This window comes from Alosa sapidissima, chromosome 10 (genome assembly GCF_018492685.1).
Source record: "Alosa sapidissima isolate fAloSap1 chromosome 10, fAloSap1.pri, whole genome shotgun sequence".
Taxonomy (NCBI): domain Eukaryota; kingdom Metazoa; phylum Chordata; class Actinopteri; order Clupeiformes; family Clupeidae; genus Alosa; species Alosa sapidissima.
The window spans coordinates 220283-232289 of record NC_055966.1 but is presented as its reverse complement, the minus strand read 5'-3'; the positions used below and the strand labels follow the sequence as shown (position 1 = coordinate 232289).

General features: G+C 40.9%; 1 protein-coding gene across 1 annotated transcript in view; it reads left to right on the top strand.

Annotated features, from left to right (window-relative positions):
- Window positions 1-12007, top strand: part of agmo (alkylglycerol monooxygenase) — a 290769-nt gene that overhangs the window by 264884 nt on the left and 13878 nt on the right. The gene's annotated exons all lie outside the window — the stretch shown is intronic.

Here is a 12007-nt window from a genome sequence, read left to right as displayed (position 1 = left end):
GTCTTGAAGAATGTGTTGAAGGTGAGTGATGCCCTTTCCCATCCATGTGTGAAAGTTAAGTGTTTTTTTATTGACGGTGAAATCTGGGTTATTCCAAATCGGGGTGCGAATTGATGGTGCTATAGATGAATCAGTGATGTGGTAGAATCTCCACCAGGCTGTCAGAGTAGCTGAAATTGTTGGGGCTTTGAAGGATGGATGTTTTTTGACCGACTGACTGCAGAAAGGGAGATCTGAGATTTTAATTTCTTTACAGATTGTTTGTTCTAGGTCTAACCAGGTGTTGTCTGAGGGGGTGGGGTGTAGCCATTTGTGGATGAAGTGGAGCTGGTTGGCCAGGGCATAGTGCTGGAAGTGTGGGGCCTCTAGTCCTCCCATTGCTTTTGGTTTTTGGAGAGTGGCGAGTTTGATCCTTGGGGTCTTATCTTTCCAGTAGAATTTAGTGATTAATGAATCGAGAGACTTAAACCAGAGGGTGGTGGGCTGGGTTGGAATCATAGAGAATAGATAGTTTATTTTGGGCAGTATTGTCATTTTGATTACTGAGATTCTGCCCATGATGGATAATGGGAGGTTCTTCCAGCGTTGAAGGTCATCATCTATTGAAGTGAGTAGAGGGGAATAATTTAGGCTAAATAAGTCTGACAGCCTGGGGGAGACTTTTATCCCTAAGTAAGTGATATAGTTAGTGCAGAGTGGGATAGGTGAAGAGTTGGCTGTCACATCCCAGCTGTTGGGATGTAATGGGAGAACTGCAGATTTATTCCAATTGATTGAGTATTCAGAAATTTTAGAGAATGTGTCAATGAGTTTGATGGTTTCTTCTACTGATGTTGTGGGGTCTTGAAGAAAGAGAAGAATGTCGTCAGCATAAAGGCTGATTTTGTGATGCATACAGTGGGCAGTGCTTCGAATTGGCCAGCTTCACTCGCGGTCCGCGCGTGGGATCACGCGGTATCACGCGACTTTAATTTGTATTTTTCCAGTGAGACGCTGCAACAACCCAAACAACCGGTAGATGGCTCAAGTGAGCAGGGTGTCTCGTAAAAAGAAATGGAGCCTGGAAAACCCTACACAGACTTAACTACAGACTTTAGCAGACTGGTTTAGAAATAATGTAATAGCCAGAAATATGCCTGCCCTAATAAAGAAATATTTGGTTAACTGCGAGTGAATCCCGTTTGCAGCCGTAGAGACGCAGGACAAATGAAACATTCTGGTTTTCTCCGAGTGCAACGATGATAGACAGACATCATTTGGACAAAATATAGAGTATTAACCTCCTTTGCTCAGCCAAATGCCTTCCTGTTACGTCCTGTTATCACGGAGTTAGGCCTACAGGCGATAAACGATTTTTGATGGTCACAAGTTTACTTCATTAGGGACTGTTCGTTATTTATTTAAGGGGCTACCGGAGGAGTTTGGGGAGCATTAGTCCAAAAAGACGTGACCCTCCCTCACCAGCAATACATTTTTCTATGACCCTCCAAAGTGATTATGAAAAAATCACTGTCAACTTTTTCCGGGTTTATCGCCTACTGTATTTTAACGTTTTCACATATTTGGCCATAAGCCGTTTATCATAGGCTATCACGAAACCAAACTACAAAGGCGAACACTTTAACAGGGGGAATTAATTGGGCATGAATCATGCTGAACGCTATTTCGCTACCTTAGAATAATAAGGTTCTATCTGCGTTTTGAGTAGGTACAACCGGGACGATTGAAACGGGGACGAATGAAACATTCGTTTTCTCCGAGTGCAACGATGATAGACAGTCATCATTTGGACAAACATGGAGCATATTAACCTCCGTTGCTCAGCCAAATGCCTTCCTGTTACGTCCTGGTATCACGGAGTTACGAGCGATAAACGATTTTTGATGGTCACAAGTTTACTTCATTAGCGGTTTATTTTTTTGGATTATTAAAGAGTGTTTTTCATTTAAAGGTTTGACTTCGTGCTTATTCAGAAGAGCATTTAGTGCTCTCCCCAATCCCAGACGTTCACATTGCATGTTTGTTTGTAATGGATGCAACCGCGAGATAGGCTATGCGTTTGACAATAAGTTGTTAACAGAACCAAGACATATAGCCCAGCAGCAATCTAGGGACTGATCGTTATTTATTGAAGGGGCCACCGGAGGAATTTTGAGTGCTTCAGTTGGAAGTTGCATGACCCTCTCTTGCCTGCTAGAAATTGTTCAATGACCCTCCGACAGAATTGTTAAAAAAAGACATGACCCTCCCCTGCCAATTGTCTTCCGCCCGCGCCACAACCACACACTTTGTGATAACATTCTTAAATCAATCTTTCCCGTGAGCTTGCATGCTACCAGTCCTTCCTTTTCAAATGTGTTGCGCCTGTTTGCACACTTTTCACAAATAATCATATGTGATTAATAGTATGACAAATAATCCCTGTGCACGGGGACCGAAACAATGCATGCCAACTTTTTCCGTGTTTATCATGTATTTTAACTTTCCCCGCTGTCTTGCCGTTTTAATGTTTTCCCGTAGAATATCCTATATTTTAATACTCTCATAACAGCCCTGCCATCGGGCCTGTCTCTGTGTTGCCCTGTTGCTACCCATTGCCCTTCCAACGAAACAGATGTCTTCAAATCATCGTTTTCCTTGCTTGAAGGCGAACTTAGAGTGATGTTAACCTATTTAAGTTTAACGGCGCGATTGCCGTGAGAGCACGATTCATTGGCGCTTGCATGTTCGGCCTTATGTCTACGTGCGCACCTGAGGCTATACTCAGCTGCAAGAGAAATAATTTCCCCTCTTTGTATGTTCACTGCAAGTTGGCCTACCATAACTTACCAACTCTGCACTGTAGACTGGCTATTTATATTTTTCTGTGAAATAAGCAAATGTATTTGTTCAACTTTATGAAGCAGAATTACGCATAGGGTACTTGGAACATAATACATTTGACAAAGGACAGATGAATGTTGCTAGTGACAAAATATTAACTTTCAGTGTTTTACGATGTCTTTGTCATGGGGAAGTGTTTTTCCCCATGCATTTATTCTAGGTTACTGTCAGTGACTGCCGTGAGAGAAGCGGGTTCTGTGTTTCGTTCATGCAGTGACTGACGCGAGAGAAGCGGGGTCTGTGTTGTGTTGTGTTGCGTTGCGTTAATTTATTTTCATTGGGCATACCGTGCCGTGCCGTCCACAGCTCTTCAGTTCTGACCAAAATTACTCCTTTTGAAACAATGAGTGCAGGAAGGGGGGGGGGGGGAGTGTCCCAAGCAGCTTTCAGCCATAAGGCTACTTTGAGAACATTTCAATTCACCCGACACTAATATTCAAAATGTTGAAAACTATTTCGGCATAGCCTATAAAGCAGTTTAATTAAATGGAATGTTAGTTGTAAACAAACGAGCTGGTGAGGCTTGGCCTCACAGATGCGCTCGTGCCTTAGATGGCAGGAAAAATCTTCACGATAGGCCTATTAACTAACCACCCGATTCACGTTGGCTGGGGGAAGGGGGGCCATCAGACAATTGTGCCCAGTTAATCCGGCCCTTCCCCCAAAAAATCACACCTTCCCACCTCTGACAGCTTAAAAGAAGTCAAGAGGACTCCTTACTCACAGACCTATTCACAAACCTGCGGTTTTGAAATCCTATGCAGCTACAGGAGCTTCCAATCGCGAGGAAGCAATTTTGCATTGTAGGCATAACTAACATGCAATAACGCCGCCAACAACAACCAAAACTAGGCTAGTCATTGTCAACATGTAAATTAAATGTAACATTATTGTGAATCAAATTAAAATGTTCTCTTTGGCAAACGTAGGCATAGTAACATAATAATTTAATAATGTTACAAGATACTACATCAATCCGTATGTTTCATTGGGCTACTAGGCTATTTGTTTTGCCTTGATTAATTTAGGCTAGGCCTTTTTATTCAGGGGCTATATTCACAAAGAATTTTAAGGCTAAAAGTAGCTCCTAACTGGCGAATTTAGGAGCAACTCCTAAAAATAATGGGCGTGTCACTCCTAACTTTAGGAATTTTTTCACAAAAAGTAATTCACGAAGCATTTTAGACCTAAAAGTAGCACCTAAGTCTGGGACAGCTTAAGTCGAGAGGACTCCTAACTCACTAAGACCTATTCATAAACATCTTTTTTGTGGCATTTTACGTTGCGATGTTTTGAAATAGCCTATGCGCAACAGGAGCTTCCAATTGCGAGGGAACAATTTTGCATTCATAAAAGGGATGCAATAACGCCACCAACAACAACACAAACTACTCATTGTTAACATGGAAATGAAATGTAACGTTTCATTGTGAATCAAATTAAAATGTTCTCCTCTTTGCAAACGTAGCCTAGGGATATGGTGACAGATTAATTTAATAAATGTTGCAAAGGTAGGCTACTGCATCAATCCATAGGCCTATGTTTCATTAGGCTACTAAGCTATTTGTTTTGCCTTACTCTTTATTCATTTAGGCTAGGCCTTTTTATTCAGTTATTAATCATCTTCCATCCTTCACACTACTTGTGTAGCGCACGCATTCTCCGACCTGTCACCTGTCAGTCATCATCGGAAGAGAGGTGTTTGGAATTCCCGCGTTACAATCGTCAGCCAATCAAGGTGGTCACTTCAGTCAAGCTCGTGCATGAGTAATGACGTCATCCATAGCCACGAAGACTCACTCCTAGTTTAGGAGTTGTCTGAAAGGCTTTGTGAATAACTTTTAAGAGAAAACTCCAATCTAAAATCTTTAAGTGCGATTTAGTCCTGGATTTAGTCCTGGACTGCAGGTAACTTGTTAAGCCAGTGGTTATCAAACTTTTATTTCATTCCCCACTTTGATCAAGGGGCATGACTGATGATAGTGGAGATAACGTGTTATCCCGAGGCTTTTGCAAGTCAGCATCTTCGACGGTAGTCTATTAAAAATTAAAAAAAGTTTTCGATGTCCCAAACGGAGAGCCATACTTTATTGTTTTTAACGATCTCTATGCTACTCACAAAAATGTAGGCATGGGGACATGATGAAGTAGGTTATCCAACTGTCGTGTGTTAAATTATTGTGATTACGAGCCAGTGGTTTTCAAACATTATGTGTGACTCGGACATCTAACTAAATGCAACAGGCTCATATCGTCCTCGCATTCGCAAAATGAGGACCAGTGTTTTGTCAAATTGTAAATAGCTATTCGTTTTAACTATTATTTTTTTTATGATAGTAGCCTATACAAAAAGCACTTTATACTATCTTAATATTGGAATATGGGGAGGGAAGTGGCGCGTCTGCAGTCAGCCAAATATGAATGTAATTCTGCGGCATAAAGCAGATGTAATTGTTTACAGAAAAATATAAATGACATGTCAAGCAGTCAATTGACTACATTGCAGTCAAGAAGTAGGGCAAATTAATTTACGAAACCAAAACGTGGGTCATAGTTGTCTAAGCCTCTATTGCGTAGCCCGTTAAAAACTTCGCCAGATAGTATTAAATCGGCAACAACATTGTTTTCTGCAGAAGCCTACCCAAGGCTACAGATTAATTCTGAACAGTTATTTCTCTACTGGCTCAATTATCACACCACTGTTTTGATTTGCGTAGTTGCGTTAACCCCAACACTGACAATAATGTAGACGGCAAATTTCGATTTCGATTTTCGTGTAGTCAAGCCTTAAGCCATACCCAAGTAGCCTAAATCGAGGTAATGTTTAATTATGCATGATTTATTTTGTTATTGAATTCGTAGGCTGGGATTACTCTCGGCAACAATTATGTAAGGGACGGCAGGCAGAGCGATGTACAGTGGCAGAGCGACGCACAGTGGCTGAAAGTGGTACTAAAGCTTCTCGCAGCTTCACGCCGCGTAATGCGCGAATGAAGTGGTCATTTGAAAGCGATGCCCACTGTATATGGAGTCTGGACACCTTTGATGAGGGGGTTCTGACGGATGGCAGCTGCTAGGGGTTCAATGAAGATTGTAAATAGTGAGGGGGAGAGTGGGCACCCCTGTCTAGTTCCCCGGGAAGAGTGAAACTTTGTGATGTTAGTCCATTGGTGATTACTGTGGCTGAAGGAGAGGTATATAGAAGTTTAATCCAGTTAATGAACGACTCCCCGAAGCCAAACCTCCCTAATGTGGAAAACAGGAAATTCCAGTTCACCCTATCAAAAGCTTTTTCTGTGTCCAGAGTTGCTATGATGGTATTATCTTGAAATTTTGTAGAGTGATATATTATATTTAACAGTCTGCGGGTGTTGGTGGATGAAATTCTACCTTTAATGAAGCCTGTTTGGTCTGGGTGGATAATGGATGGGGTGACCTCTGCTAATCTGTGTGCTAGCATTTTTGCGATTATCTTATTGTCCACATTGAGGAGAGAAATTGGTCGGTAGCTGGATGGCAATGTTGGGTCCTTATTGGGCTTGAGGAGCAGTGAAATTGAGGCTGTGGTGGAACTAGTTGGAAGACGTCCTTTCTGTTTTGATTCATTAATCATTCTGATGAAAAGTAGAGCTAAGATGGTCCAAAATTGTTTGTAGAACTCAGCAGGAAAGCCATCCGGACCTGGTGCTTTATTATCGGGCATCTGTTTCAGGGCATCAAACAGTTCTTGTTGAGTTATAGGTGATTCTAGGTTTTTTATTTCGGTCTCATTGAGTTGTGGTAATTCGATGCTGTTTAGGAAAGAGTCTATGAATTCCTGGTTGGGGTTTATTTCTGAAGAATATAGTTTATTGTAAAACTGGTAAAAAACATGATTTATTTCTTCAGGTGAGCTGGTTAGCTTCCCTGCTGAGTTCTTTATGACCGGGATTGTTGATTTTTCTTTGTTACGTTGGATTTGATTTGCTAAGTATTTACCTGATTTATTGCTATGGTGGAAGTTTTCCTGCCTTAGACGGTGAATGATAAATTGAGTGTGTTTATTGAGTATTTCATTGAGTTTGAATTTATGTTTCCTAAGTTTTGCCTGTGTTTCTTCAGTTGGGTTGCTTGCATTGGTTTCTTCTAACTGTTTAATTTTATTGTTGAGTTCTACTTCCTGTTCTTTTTCCTTCTTTTTTTTGTATACTGAATATGAGATGATTCTTCCTCTGAGTACTGCTTTTCCTGTTTCCCACAGAAGGGAAGGAGATGATTCAGGGGAGCCGTTCATTTCTAGAAAGAATGCCCACTCTCTCCCAACAAAACTGATGAAATTTGGGTCTTGTAAGAGGGATGTATTAAAACGCCATTTGCTAATTGGTCGCTGTTGGTTCGTTATGTTCCATTTAATTGTAACTGGGGCATGATCGCTAATGACTATGGGATGAATAGTTGAATCAGAGATATTTTTCATTATAGAGTTGCTGGTTAGAAAATAATCAATATGGGAATAGGAGTGGTGGACCGGAGAGAAAAAAGAGTAGCATTTGGAGTCTGGGTGCTGAAGCCGCCAACAATCGCCAAGGCCAGAATCGCTCATGAACTGTTTTATTGTTTTTGTGGATTGCCAGATTCGTTTGCTTTTAGAGTGATCAGATCTGTCAAATGTGGGGTCTAACACTGTATTAAAGTCGCCTGCAATTATGATGGGACAGCCAGATAGAGTTGAGATGGAGGTGAAGAGGTTCTGAAAGAAAACTGGGTTGTCTGTATTAGGGCCATAAACATTAACAATTGTTACAGGGGTATTGTGAATTGAGATGTTTATGATGACAAAACGTCCTTCTGGGTCTGTGATGGTGGCGTTATGGATGAATGAGATTCTTTTGTTAATCAGAATGCAAACTCCCCTTTGTTTTGTATTGTAATGAGATGAGAAAATGTGATTGAATTGTCTTGATTTGATGCGGGTGTAGTCTAATTCTGAGAGATGAGTTTCTTGTAGGAGACATATGTCAGCTTTTAAACTATCCAAATGATTTAAGATTTTGAGCCTCTTTGCCTGAGATCCAATCCCACGGATGTTCCAGGTCAGGAATGTAAGTGGTACCATGTTGTGATTGTACAGTTATGAAAATGTTTGATAAGGTGGGTATTGTGTGTGTGAGAGTGTGTGCAGGTGTCAGTTAGATAGGAGAGGGGGAAGGGGGGGTGGAGGAATAGGTATGTAATGTGGTGTGCGAATGAGATGTAAAGGGTAGGGGCTGAGAAGAATATAGAGCATAAAGAGGTAGGAATTTGGTTCTGGAGTGGTGACAGCATGAACATTTCCTGTTTAGCATTGAAAACATACAGATCATAATTTGACTTTAGCCTATAGACATAATAAACAAAAACAGACAGGACACACAAGCAAACATGTATAGACAAAACACCATGAATAACATTAAACATTGAGAGAGCAAAAGAGAATGGATGGGTAGGGGGAGCAAAAGGAATGAAACATAAGAAGAGAGAAGAGAGAGGTGATCCAAGCATCAGTAGGCAGTGGGTTAGAGAGAGTTGAGGGTGACAATGTTATAATCAAGATGAATGTTGGCATGAGGTATGATGTGCTATAGCCAGGTGGTGATATTGGGGTTGCGATACAGAGTTCCATTGACATACAGTTTATCGACTGACAGTGCTGCTCGTTTGCCCTCTTGCCTGAGTTGTTTCATTATGGGCAAGAGGGCTCTTCTTCTTTCCTGTATTACTTGTGGGAATTGGTCGTTTAGTCCGAATAAAGTGCCTTTCAGTTCTTTCCCTTTGCTTTTGATGAGTTCTTTGTGTTTGAAGTGTTCGAACTTGGCGATAATTGGAGGAGGTTTTTTATTGTCTTTGGAAGTGAGACGGTGTACACGGTGGAAGGTAATCTTGTCAACTGTTTCTGGCGGTAGTTTGAGAGATGACTGCAAGAATTCTTTAACTGCTTTCTCTGGGTCGTCGGGTGTATCTTTAGAAGTTGGCAGGGGAATTCCGGAAAAAATGAGGTTATCGCGCATGCTGCGGCACTGGAGGTCTAGGATTGTTTCTTTCATGATCCGATTTTCGCTGGTGAGTTGATTAACATGGTCGGATAAGTTTGTGATATTTCCTTTGAGTTCACGGTTTTCTAATGCGAGTGTGTCGATCTGTGATTGGGAAAATTCGAGGCTGGCTTTTAAGTCCTTAATATCTGCGTGCAGATGTTCCAGTATTGCAAGTTTGTTGTTTATGGATTGTAGTAAACTGACCTCGATGGATGTAGAAGTAGTGCAAGCGGTAGGTGATTCTGGTTCAGTCTCTGTTGAGTAGTCACAAGTGCGTTTCTTGCTGGGTTCAGATGACATAACGTCCAGAATGAAGAGGTTGCCGTTGGAAAAGGTGGAGAATATAATCCGGTTTTTGATGAGAGTTGTAGAGAGGTAGTGGTTGTTTTTAGTAGAAGAAAAATAAAGTTTTGTATTTCTGTTTACAAGCGTCAGTGTTCAGTGCGCTGCCATTTTGGATCTCACCCAAAGTCTCGCGATGTTCAGTTCAGTGCATCAGTGCCTCCGCGAAAATCACACGCATCTAAGTTCTAACACATATCCCCTCTCGCTTTCTCTCTCTCCATCCCTGCACACGGTGCTTTCTTAAAGGAGCTGCACCATCTTACAACAATTGCATCTACATTTTCATATTAGAATGTTTTGTCAAGTGTAAGCTTAAACTACCGTGATCAATTTAAGTTCCCGTGCCCCCGCTGAAAGTCTCATGCGCTTATCGTTACACTATCAAATCTATAAGTAACCGTGACAAATAGGGTATAAGATATATAAACTCACGCTATTGTATTATCATATATGTTTGGTAATGGCTCAGCTTTCTCTGATTGTTCTACTGACTTGGAAAATGCATCATGGAAGCAGTAAGTCAAGTCGTATCAAAAATAGTAGTGGCAGAACTCCAAAGTGACACCTTGTGGTTGTTTGTGTCAACTGCAGTTTGTGCCATTTCTGCTGAGAAAATGGGGTGTGTGATTCCTGAAGGAACCCGTCCAAACTTAACGGGGACCCACTGTAGTCTCGCTTAGTAGTGCTTAATAACCTATACAAGAACATGTTCGGTTCCGAAAAAACCTTCACGACACTTTCATTACGACTGCGCTGCGTTAGCCACAGACCTTCAGCTATCTTTAGTAGGCTACCTACTGTAGCCTATGTGTATGGAACAGTCTAGGGATGCTTTTCATGGGTGCACTGTTTGACATGTCAGTTACTGTAGCCTACTCATTTGCACCACTAGATGTAAAACGGTATTTCACTCGTGCAATGACAATAAGGTTGAATATAGGCCTACTCTAATCTAAAAGCTTAGACATATGAATTAAACGTGAATTACATTTTAGTGGAATAAAATCTTCAGCATATCTCAGCACATAACCTATTAATGTTAGCTAACATGCTAAGCATTAAAAATTAATGAGTTAGTTAATAGCCACTGCTTTTTATGACCGGATAACCAGTGTTGTGCCTGAACGCCTTCATTGAACGAAAGTTCATGAACTCATTCATATTTTGAGCAAACGGGAACTGAACGTAGGCTACTGTATTAAGAAAACAAACGTTTCTGCAATTAGTAGGAAATGCTTGTTCATTTGTTGTCATCAAACATAGAGGCATAGAATTAAGTCGTGGTATGAGCGTTTATTCAATGCATGCGTGTGCACGTTGGTAGCAAAGCTAAGCTTCAACTTATTGGAAGGCTATTTAATTATGAAACTACATTTAATAGAACGACGTGTATTTATGCAACTTCCATAAAAAACAGAGCACAGACTATATAAAACACTGTCTAGCATTAAGTATTAAAGTCAGCCAAAAGCTATTATAGTCTTAGTTAAAGATAGTTAAAGGTCTCCAGATCATTGATTTACGCATGATCTGATCCACCATTTACCATTCACAAAAGCTGATATTGTGTTTCCTGAATTCTTACATTCAGGCATTCAAATGAAATGTAATTAAATAGCATATATATATTCTATCAGTGTTGCTTGCATGAGGGAAACATCCCAAAACAACGGCACCCATATAATTGCTGTTGTTTTGAGAAGTATTTCTCATGCAAGCATCATGCAACAATGCAAAAACAATGAAACTATTGTAGGCCTAATTATATTTTACATTAGTAAAGCAGTACTCTGATGTGCATGCTTTCACAAACTTTTGGGAACAATCTTAGCACTTTAAACATTGACTGTTTTGAAGTGCATGTATAGCAATATAGTATAAAAATAATAATAATTGTGATATCATTACAATTTGATGGGGGGTGGGAGGAGGGCCCTATGACCCCAAAGTATGCCTTGACTGGGCCTCAGGTCAAAGAAGTTTGAGAAAGGCTGATGTAGACGACAAAGCAGCAAGGAGGCGTCGTGTGATCATTTAAACAAGTTTTATGACAAGGTCAATGAGGGTGGGAAAAATTGTACATTTCTGTGCAAACTTTGCCCGCACTTCAGTCACATTCAGTCACATTGTCTTTAGGAAAATGCAGTCCATTTTTCGGTTCCAGCAGCCAACAACTGACCCTTCAGGCCTCTCGGGAGGCACTGGCCTTCTAACCTAGTGACCACCATAGCAACCAGCATGATTGCCCTAGCAACCAGCATAGCAACCACGATATTTATGCGTTTTAGCTTAATGCAGATAACTTTTGATCCGTGTGCCCGATTTTCATAAATGAGGTACCGTTGGAATCCTTGGATGAGGCCGAGTTCCATGCCCCTGATAAAACCCACTCTTGCAGTTCCTCAGAACCGCAAATCTAGTTTAATAATGTTGCTGTGTGAATCACGGTAAGCGCGAATGAAGTGGCCACTTCTTAATGGGACTCACTGTATGGAAGTAGGCTAAGTAAAATAGAGATTTTTCAAGTAAAATAACTTAATCAGAATTCTAGGATATGCCCGCTTGACAACGGCAGAGATAGATCTGGCCTTTGGCCATAGCAACCATCCATTTAGAACGACTGGCCTTCATAGCAACCAAAGATCTTAGCTGTGATGCATGTATACATGTAATGTGATGCATAGAAAGGGGATGAAATATACAGATACAAGAAATATAGTGCAATG